General features: G+C 38.4%; 1 protein-coding gene across 1 annotated transcript in view; it reads left to right on the top strand.

Annotated features, from left to right (window-relative positions):
• The window catches only part of LOC126378404 (gastrula zinc finger protein XlCGF26.1-like), a 92,045-nt gene that overhangs the window by 28,016 nt on the left and 52,090 nt on the right, over positions 1-11,939 (top strand). The window lies entirely within an intron of this gene.

The raw sequence follows: 11,939 nt of genomic DNA, 5'->3' as shown, positions 1-11,939 counted from the left end.
CTGCCAGTCGACGTACAAATATAAATTAATTAAACATTAATATTATAAACGAATTAAACATTAGAATTCTCTACTAATTATGCATGCCCTATTATATTTTTTACATAAATAAAATAAATTTCTTTCTTTCTTTCTTTTCTTTCCATTCGCAGTGGAGACGATGGGACCGTGGGGCCCTGAGGCGAAATTATTTTTGAGTGACATTTCGGCGCGTCTCATTGAGGCAACTGGCGATCCGAGAGCTGGCAACTATTTTGCGCAGAGGATAGGCCTGGCAGTTCAGAAGGGAGATGCTGCCAGCGTCTTGGGCGCTCTGCCTCAGTGTGGCGCGCTGGAGGAGATATTCTATTTATATAATAAGCTCGTATTGTTATTATTAGATCATTTTTTAGAAAATAAAAAACTTTTACCCCAACACTACACTACACACAAACACACACACTACACTTACACACACACACACTTATTACACTTTTGCATTAAAAACAATTTTAAAAAGCTTCGTTTATCTTTGTACTTTGACATAGAAAAAGGAATGATACTTATTTGGGTATAAATTATAACTCTTTGTTATTACACCCAGGCACAACACATCTTCCACCCATTATTGTACTGATCGAAATAAAGAGAAACAATGTAGGTACCTACCTAGTAACATCACATATGAATGTGATTTTTCAACGTGTTTTTCCTCTCAGACGACGCCCTGAGCCGAGGTTCGCGCCAAACTGGGCACCGTCAGGTCTGTTGTCTTAAATTTTGTACCGGATGAGAGCCCTCAGCGCTGCCCATTTGTCCGGCCAAGTAGTTAATTCAATTCAATTCAAATTATTTATTTTCAGACACAGGTCCATAGATGTCATCCCAATAATGCCATCTGCGGCAAATCTACAATAAGTCACGTCAAAAAAAAAATAACGTGTTTTTCTCTATAAGATGACGACAAAAAGTTTATGAATATGACTGTACGTGAACTAAAACGCATTAGGCTGTATAAAAACAAATCTATTTGTAAGCGTGTGAGAAAGTTCAAAATAATTGTCAAAAATATGCTTTCACTTAATAGATAATTAAAAAATAATAAGAAAACGTTTAGGCCTACTCAATAATACAATAGAAGTTGTTGAGCGTTGGGCTCACGATCCGGAGGTCCTGGGTTCGATTCCCGGTGGGGACATATCACAAAAATTACTTTGTGGTCCCTAGTTTGGTTAGGACATTACAGGCTGATCACCTGATTGTCCGAAAGTAAGACGTTCCGTGCTTCGGAAGGCACGTTAAGCCGTTGGTCCCGGTTACTACTTACTGATGTAAGTACGTAGTCGTTATATGAATCATGTCAGGGGCCTTTGGCGGCTCAATAGTAACCCTGACACCAGGGTTGATGAGGTTGGTAATTCACCTCACAACCCACACGATAGAAGAGAAGAATAATAGAACCTTATGGACCGGCCAAGTGGGTAATGGTGCCAAATCCTGTAGACAGCTTCTAATTTTATTTTAAGTTATACCATGTCATTTTCTTATCCTCCGAAAAGGAAAGGGACGGGTAATCGACAAGCATAAAATTTATCGAACACACGTCAATTTTAAGCATAAATATAAAACCCTATAAAAAATTACATTGGCGAATAACCCGCCAGAATTAAGTTGACAGACACGTCGTGACAGAAACGGTTTGCATACCAGCGAGATACCTATTTGATTCGCCCGGGTTATTCATTCATTTACCTCATAATTATCGTTTGATACTTGGATTAGATATGGTACTTATATTAATTATGTTGTTACCTATATTGTTTCTTATATTTTGATCAGAATAATAATTGACGAGCACGTGATAATCATTTATGATCCAAACATGAATTTGAAAACAAATACGACAATCATTGGTTTAGGCCTGTGCTGGATTCGAACCTGCGACCTCAAAGTGAGAGGCAAGCGTTACACCAACTGTGATACCACGGCTCCAAAAATTCAGTTAAGTAGTTTATAAAACGATTTACAAGTTCTTGAATGTGTTCCTCTAGTTATTAAATAAATTGTAATGTATATCCTCATTGGTTTTTAAAAGATGTGTTGCTGTTGCAGTTTCTTGTCATTTCTTCTCCTCAGCCATAACACCTTGCGAAATGACGTAAATTCAAAAGTGTTACATTGACCTTCAACAAGTTTATCCATGATAATTACGTTGAATAAATGATTCTGATTTCTGATTTCTTATTCACTATACTTCTTAGTTAACTTTATTTTCACATAATCTAAACATAACACAGACGATGACACAAGAGATGGTACATTCAGATCAAATATTAAAATCCCATTGGACATTAGAAGAACGAAAATCATACTTTATTACGATTATGATACTCATCATAATTTTGCGTAATCTTCAATGCGTTTGCGCAGATTACTTAATAGTTAAGCGCGTAACCGCATGGCCTATCTTTTTTTAGGGTTCCCAACATCAACAGGGAAAATGGAACCCTTAAAACACACACACTTTATTTATTTATTTAATAAAAAATAATTATTCATTCTCCTCCGTGCTTCAGAAGGCACGTTAAGCCGTTGGTCCCGGCTGCATTGGCAGTCGTTAGTAACCATCAATCCGCACTGGGCCCGCGTGATGGTTTAAGGCCCGATCTCCCTATCCATCCATAGGGAAGGCCCGTGCTCCAGCAGTGGGGACGTTAATGGGCTGATGATGATGACTTAAAACATAAAATTTGGCTAGAAGAAAGATCTAACACCACAAGCTTTGAAGGCCAGAGGGAACAGGCACCTTCTGGGCGAGCTCCATCTTAGGCCTCGTCAATGCCTTCGGGCAAGTCTGGAGTCAAGTAGTTAATCCTATATGCAGTAGATCTAAAACTTGTCAAAATCGTGCTTCCGCTCTGGTTTTTGACTTTCTAAATTCCTTTCTAAACTAGTTTTGGGTCATTTTGGATTTGAAAGTCAATTTCAGTTTAAAACAAAACCTAAAAAAAGCAAATTTTGCGGTTAGGTACGTAGAGTTATTAAGTTTAGTTAAATCTGCATTAAAATCGTTTCTTACTTGTTTCAGGTTTAAGAAAATGTATCTCATAAGAATTTTACAATTCACTTAAGTAACGTGCCTTCCGAAGCACGGAGGAGCTCGAGATGAAAACTTTTTTTTGTGGTCACCCATCCTATGACCGGCCTTTGCGAAAGTTGCTTAACTTCAACAATCGCAGACCGAGCGCGTTTACCGCTGCACCACCGAGCTCCTCATTTGCCAAAGTATTGCCAATGTAAATGAGTGTAATTTCATTTAACTAATCAAACTTACATGAGAAACTTAAAAATATTTTACATACATAACATAAACATAAATAGCCTATATACGTCCCACTGCTGGGCACAGGCCTCCTCTCAATCAACCGGAGAGGGTATGGAGCATACTCCGCCACGCTGCTCCACTGCGGGTAAAAATATTTTAATAAATATAATTATGTTTGAGACAAGCGTACGAATTACAATATTTCTATTTTATACTAAAAATAAACGAGGTAGGTAGTTGACGAATAAGTTGCATGAGGTGTCATTGTGCGAAGCGTTATAAGCACTACTCATTCAACGAACAAAGCACACGGATCTAGTGCAAACTGGAAATGCCGAGCGTAGTTGCATCGGAGATGGAATAGATAGATATATTTAATTAGTTATAAGTATGGTTAGTTAGTTTATATGTATATATATGTGTGTACAGTTATACTAGTTTAGGAGCCAGGGCCTTGTTTAGTGTTACATATCGAAAAATCAATTATATACTGGAATCAGCACCAATGTCATAGCTAACATAAGTAATAAAATAATTATATATGTATATAATGGATGGATGACCACAAAAAAATGCTTCGGAAGGCACGTTAAGCCGTTGGTCCCGTCCCGGCTGCATTAGCAGTCGTTAATAACCATCAATCCGCACTGGGCCCGCGTGATGGTTTAAGGCCCGATCTCCCTATCCATCCATAGGGAAGGCCCGTGCCCCAGTAGTGGGGATGTTAATGGGCTGATGATGATATACTGGTGATAATTCCTGTAAACTCCATCTAATTTTATTTTAACTTATATCTGTCATTTTAACCGCCGAAATGGAAAGGGACGGGTAAAACTCACGATTATAATCTAATTGGGGTAGTCAGAGATATGATGAACGTAGGATGAACTAAGTATCCACACCTCACCGAGCTTTCTGTTGGGCCACCATGATAGGTAGCCGTGTCGCCGTCTATAATAGCCGTGCCAACTGAGTTAGTGAAAACTCTATTTAAGATAAATTAATAACGCTTTTTAACTTTTTTCCAAATAATATTTTTAACAAAAAAAATTATTTAATTGATTTTTTAAACTTATATATATTTTGAGCAGAACCATTATACAATTCAATCCGGGACCCTAAAAGCTATATCCACATTGATTCAAGCGTCAACTAGTGGTAACGAGTTGCATGCCATTCAGTCTTCAGAGATAAGTAGCAAAACCAAATTCACTTTCATAGACCATTTAGGGATTTGGTCAGTCGCGTTTTTCGTATGGGCGCGTAAATACGCCTTGTAACAATAAAATATTTTATATCAAAATATTTAACTAAGTAAGTAATTAAAATAAAAACTTTTTTGAGAAAGTGTCGCTTTAAAAAACCCAAAAAAGTAAATCATGTTGCCGCGCATTTCAGTTGTCACTATGACTTTATGTTTTTTAATTTTCCACGTCGATGGAAATTCAAATTCAGCCGCCGAAGCTGGTAGACTAAATATATACGGTCTCCTTTCGTTTATAGAAAATAAATTAGAGACAAAAATTAGTGATTATGCTGGACAATTTACGAGTTGGCTCGAAGACTTCAATGATAAGCATCTTGGGACGTCACAATTTGGAAGGTTTATGCATTATAATGAAATTAAACCGAAGATATCAGCTTTCGAAGGACGAGGTAAGTATTCCTACCTATTTTTTTTTTGACGTGACGTATTGTAGATTTGCCGCAAAAGGCATTAACTACTTGGCCGGACAAATGGGGAGCGCTAAGGGCTATCACCCGGCAGTTTTATACGACTATGCACCATGTCACATTAGGTAAGAGTTAGATAAGCGGACCCTGTGAAAATGGGATAATACTTTTTACTAAACGTCAAAAGACGAAATTACTATAGAACTTGTATGAAAATACACACGATACGTTATAGAAAACCGTGATAAAATGTCTGACTTATTATTACGTTTTTGTTGATTAAAATTCGTAAATAAGTTAAATAGAAAAAAGAAAATGTTATTCGTTACTTTTATATCTGTCTCTATTTAGTAATCATAATTTCATAATTTATCTTGAACCTAGTACAGTCATGAGCAATATCATGTACCCACTTTAGAACCCTGTCGCACTATCATATTTGACATTTAATGAGACTTACGGTTTATTTTGTCAAAAAAGTTAATGTGACACGGTTTCAAAGTGTATACATATTAGTACTCGTGACCGTACACGACCCAATTGGAGGTACTTACACCTACGTACCTATCTCGTTCTCTCGTACCTCATTGGTGAGTCCTAAATTAACTTATTGAATGATTTTTATTTTTTTTTCAATTCAAGGTAGGTAACAAAAAACGTTTTCTTTTTTCTATTTCACTTATTTATGAATTTTAATCAAGAAAAACGTAATAATAAGCGCGTCATTTTGTCACTTTTTTCTAGGTGAATCTCAAAATTTCAAGTTTGGTGGCGAAATTTCATATTATTTTTTCGTGAAAAATTGGATTCCAACATGAAAAAGATCCAAAAGGATCCTCGGTTCCGACATGAAAAAGGAATTTTTCAATTCCCAATTTTCCCAATTTCCCCAATTTTTCACGAAAAAATTATATGACAGTCGCCACCAAACTTGACACATTTTGATATTCACCTTTTTTTTTTTTTGTTTTGGTTTTCCCCGAAGGGTAAGGCAAAGGGAACTATAGCTACTAACTACAGCCATGTCTGACGTATTTTTTTTCTTGATGATTAATGAAATGATGAAAGGTGATGATGATGAAACCTAAGCCCCCACCCTCGGAGTAGACTCCTACTCCGAACCCCAAACGAATTAACTCAAAAGTCCGCATAAACTTTTGAGTTATGAAGCGGCTTCCCGGCACGAAGCGAAAATAGGCAGATACACTTTGTTTATTGAATACTCCAACATAATAACACTCGCGAATGTCTTCCGACTAACTTAATGCGATCATTAACCACAAAACACCACTTCGTATTAATTATTTAGATTACTCAATGAAGAAAGCAACTGTCCCGTTCCCGTTTCCCGCCGAAAAGCCTTTGATATTCACCCTATGACGTCTCAGGGTGCTTTTTCATACAAATTCTATAGTAATTTCGTGTTCTGATTTATTTATTGTTGTTTTGGTTTTCCCCGAAGGGTAAGGCAAAGGGAACTATGCCCATACAGCCATGTCTTACGTATTTTTTTTTCATAAACTTTTGAGTTATGAAGCGGCTTGTTGGCACGAAGCGAAAATAGATACACTTTGTCCACCGAATACTCCGATAGAATAACACTGTCGCGAATGTTTTCCGACTAACTTAATGCGATCATTAACCACAAAACTCCACTTCGTATTAATTATTTAGATTATTCAATGAAGAAAGCAACTGTCCCGTTCCCGTTTCCCGCCAAAAAGCCCCTTTCGTGTTCTGAACTTTTGACGTTTAGTAAAAAGTAACTAGCCTATTAACTAGGAGAAAAAAAAACGAATTGAACCTAGACAGTCTGACCGACAGACATCATGTTTGGCGGCAAAAAACGTCTCAAAATCTTCGTTCATTAAGTACTTTTTTTGCCCCTCGTCAACTAGTAAGCATGTCTATAATGTATATAATTTGTAATTTTTCGTTCCACTTTCATTTTTCTACACAAGTTAGTTATTATTCCGATTGTGGTAGGTTTTTTTTAAGTATTTTTAAGGCGAATACAAACAATGATTACGAGGTATGCCTTTTAAGTTCAAAAATTCCAAATTGGCGCCAAATATGCAAACTTTGGCGCCAATTTAGAATTTTTGAATTTCGAACTGTTCAAAATTCATTTTTTTTAGAATTTCCGAAAATTCAAAATATTATCTGGTATTTTATTGTAAAAACGTATACGAGTATTACGTGCTCAGCAGTGAAGGAAACATCAGTGAGGAAACCCACATTCCCGAGAAATGCATTCGGAGGTATGTGACCTAACCCGTATTGGGCTGGTTCATACCTGTTTCTATTAAGTATAACTAAGTAAGCACAAGTGAATGGTAAAGATTTGCTTTATGTACTTTAAATGTAATTCCTATGGGGTCTCAATCGGTACTCGATCAGTATCTATTAAGCGCTCAATGCGAGCATTCAGTAAGCGTTGAATGATCAGCCGGTAAGAGTTCAGGGCTTTCCCTCAGTAAACTCACAGAGCGCTCACTCTGTAAGCCCTGAGGGGTCTCACTCGGTACTCAGTACTTCCTCAGTGCAGTTACTCATTATTATGATAATTTCCAGAAGGTCGTATGAAGAAGCACATGATGCCGCTGGTCTTCCAGCTGGGAGCTACCTCCACCTGGATGTTGCTGACTTCTATAATGACGGCCAAGTCTGTCGCCATTGGACTCGTTTTGCTCGTGTTTAAAATTGCTGTGAGCTCGGCTAAGGTAAGATCCTGTTTTTTTTGTATAGCAATCACCTGTGCGTAGCGAAAATCACATAGGGAAAATGAAACCACGACTTTAAAAAAAAATGATTATTTCAGTTTTTTTTTGACGTGACTTATTGTAGATTTGCCGCAGATGGCATTAACTACTTGACCGGACAAATGGGGAACGCTGAAGGCTCTCACCCGGTACAACGTTTAAGACAACAGGCCTGAGGGTGCCCAGTTGTTGCGAACCTCGGCTCAGGGCGTCGTCTGAGAGGGAAAATATTTGAAAGAATTAATCGACCCTAGTGGGTCGATAGCGATAAGCGCTGATTGAGGGAAGTCGTCGACCACGCCGGCGGGGTCGATATCGAGGTCCTGAAGAGTAAGATCCTGAAATCACAAAACGAACTATGTCAAAATCTCTCTGTAGCGTTATCCCTAGTGATGTGCCTTTCTCGGGAATGTTGCCTAAGTAAAAAAGGCGCAAACGTTTAACACATTTAAACATATTGTTTTGGTTATATTTTTACAAAAAAAGATGTAAAAGACGATATAGTGACTAGGATTGAGAAGGGAATGTTAGGTTGGTTTGGACACTGTGAGCGGATGAAGGATAATAGAATTGCAAAAGCGGTATATAAAGCGAAAGTTGATGGTAGGGCTGGCAGAGGAAGACCGAGAAGGACTTACGATGATCAAATTGGAGATGTCCTTAGAAAAGGTTCAATACGATCTACTCTGAACCGGCATGCGTGTATGAAGCGATTGATGAATGTGGAGGAAGCAAGAGAAGTGTGTCAGGATCGAAGCAAATGGAATTCTATAGTCTCTGCTTACCCCGGTGGGAAATAGGCGTGAGTTTATGTATGTATGTATGTATATTTTTACACTATAACCCTTTGCGCAGCGTTTAACTTCAAAATTATAGTGTTAAGTATATTTATTCCCTAAACATCGGAGAGAAGAAAACTTAGAAACACTTATTTTCAATCAAAACTGCCTTTTTCCAACTGATGACTCTTCTTTTTAGTAATTCATTCTTAAGATGCCCTCCGAAATGGTATCCATCTTACTTTCTCTGACAATCAAGTGATTCAAGCCTGCAATATCCTTACTAAACATAGGACAGGCTCGCAAAAGTGATTTCGACAATGTCCCCATCGGGAATCGAACCCGGACCTCCAGATCGTGAGCCTAACGCTCTAACCACTAGACTACGGAGGCTGTTGTTGCACACATACATACATAAACTCACGCCTATTTCCCACCGGGGTAAGCAGAGGCTACGGAATTCCATTTGCTTCGATCCTGACACACTTCTCTAGTTTCCGCCACATTCATCGATCGTTTCATATACGCACGCCGGTTCAGAGTAGATCGTACTGAACCTTTCCTAAGGACATCTCCAATTTGGTCAACGTACGTCCTTCTAGGTCTTCCTCCGCCAGATCTACCACCAACCTTCGCTTTATACAGGGTGTTAGTGACATCGGAACGAAAACTTTGAAGGATGATTCAAACCATGATTCTAAGTTCATATCAAGTACACACGCACGCCGGTTCAGAGTAGATCATACAAAATGCAATAAATGAATATGAATATGACTGTGACTGTGACTGTGACTGTGACTGTGACTGTGACTGTGACTGTGACTGTGACTGTGACTGTGACTGTGACTGTGACTGGGACTGGGACTGGGACTGGGACTGGGACTGGGACTGGGACTGGGACTGGGACTGGGACTGGGACTGGGACTGGGACTGGGACTGGGACTGGGACTGGGACTGGGACTGGGACTGGGACTGGGACTGGGACTGGGACTGGGACTGGGACTGGGACTGGGACTGGGACTGGGACTGGGACTGGGACTGGGACTGGGACTGGGACTGGGACTGGGACTGGGACTGGGACTGGGACTGGGACTGGGACTGGGACTGGGACTGGGATTGGGACTGGGACTGGGAATCTGCATATGAACCTTTTCTAAGGACATCTCCAATTTGGTAATGTTTTATTAATTAGGTTTTTATTTTCCAGTTGGCATCATTCTTCACGCTGCTGAAAGGCAAACACGATGACCACCACGGCTGGTCAGTCAGTACACATCCCCACTACGAACACCATGGTAAGTTCACCATCATTGAATCACCCACTTACTCAGTAAATGTACCTCTTACTAACCCATCTAGGATTATAATCATGAGTTTATGTTATGTTACAAAATCTTAATTAAGTAGTTAAATGATTTGACAATAATTTATATCGATCTGTTTTCTTTCACAGGTCACGACCGTAGTTTTAAAGAATTTGGTAAGAATATAATAGATACAGGGTGTTAGTGATACCGTCTTAATATTAATGGTGGATTACACTTGATATTAACTCAGAATCTTCACTTGAATCAGCCCCCTCAGTATTCATTACGATGTCACTTACACCCCGTACAAGTACGTACAGGTAGCCATACTAAGTACATATGCGTGTTAATGACAACGTAACGAAAACTTTAAGGGGTGATTCAGACCGTGATTCTGAGTTAGTATCAAGTGGAAATTCTTGTCGGAAAATACATGACTATTTTGGTGTTTTTTAAATTATTTTCAGTTGTATACTACTGTGACGGAAAATTTCACTTGATATTAACATAAAATCATGGTCTGAAGCCCTCAAAGTTTTCGTCACGATGTCACTAACACCCTGTATACTTAATTACTTACTTAAATAAGATTTTGTTAAGTACTTACACATAATAAATGATAGACTAGCGATGGGCGTTATTAACCATAACTGGTTATATATGCAGTTACGAGCTCGAACAGTGATCACTCGTTTTCCACTACAACAAAAACTAGTGATATTCATAACGCCATTTAAACGATCGAAATAGGCATCAGTCTTCAATAACTCTTTTAATCACAACGCCATAAAGTTAAATCGAATTCACTCTTATGTTTAAGGCATAGCGTCGATGTTTGGCTACTTTCACTACTCACGCAAAATCACTGGTTTTACAATACGTGTGCATGAAGAAGAATTAAGTTATACTGCTACCTAACCAAACGATTTTACGTTACAATTATCACGTTTGCTTCAGAACGTTGTGAAAATAACTAGTTATAAAAATCACTAGTTAAGAAACTAGTTATTGGAAATCACATAACGCTTACGTTACGTTATCTCAAAAACCGATAACGACCCATCGCTATGATAGACTTCTTTTCTTTTTTCTTTTTTGTTTTGTTTTTCCCCGAAGGGTAAGGCAAAGGGAACTATGCCCATACAGCCATGTCTTACGTATTTTTTTTCTTGATGATTAATGAAATGATGAAAGGTGATGATGATGAAACCTAAGCCCCCACCCTCGGAGTAGACTCCTACTCCGAACCCCAAACGAATTAACTCAAAAGTCCGCATAAACTTTCGAGTTATGAAGCGGCTTCTTGGCACGAAGCGAAAATAGGCAGATACACTTTGTTTATTGAATACTCCAACATAATAACACTCGCGAATGTCTTCCGACTAACTTAATGCTATCATTAACCACAAAACACCACTTCGTATTAATTATTTAGATTATTCAATGAATAAAGCAACTGTCCCGTTCCCGTTCCCGCCAAAAAGCCTTTTCTTTTTTCTATTAAACTTAACACGTTTTTCTATGACGTCACACGGTGCTTTTTCGTACAAATTCCATAGTAATTTCGTGTTTTGACGTTCAGTAAAAAGTAACTGATTTGACTAATGAGGGACACCAAGCTACGTTCTCCAAAAAAATATAGATGGCGCTGTAAAGGTTTTCCTTCGTTTCACATTATATTATGCATTTTTATTTTTGGGTATAATTGATGACCCTTTTTATTACACCCAGGCACAATTACGTCTTCCTCCCATTATTATTCTGATCAAAATAAAGAGAAGCAATATAGGTACCTAGCAACATAATTTATGATTCAAATATCATGCAACTTTTTTTATATTCTTGTGCCATTACTAGTAGTATTTTTGAATAATTATGTACCCGAGTAACGAGAAAATGAGGAATCATCTTACTTTTCCGTTCAATCAGGTGATTCATGTCCTTACCAACCAAACGACAGTCTCACAAAATGATTTCGACAATGAATCGAACCCGGACCTGCAGACCACGGGGGTCTAGTGGTTAGGGCGTTGAGCTCACGATGGAGCATATTAATATTTTTTTTTTGTATTCTCCACAGAGTCCCACATAGAACACCAGCCAACCCACCCCA

This window comes from Pectinophora gossypiella, chromosome 26 (assembly GCF_024362695.1).
Source record: "Pectinophora gossypiella chromosome 26, ilPecGoss1.1, whole genome shotgun sequence".
NCBI classification, from domain to species: Eukaryota; Metazoa; Arthropoda; class Insecta; order Lepidoptera; family Gelechiidae; genus Pectinophora; species Pectinophora gossypiella.
Note: the sequence above shows the minus strand (reverse complement) of the source record. Positions and strands in the feature narration are given on the sequence as shown.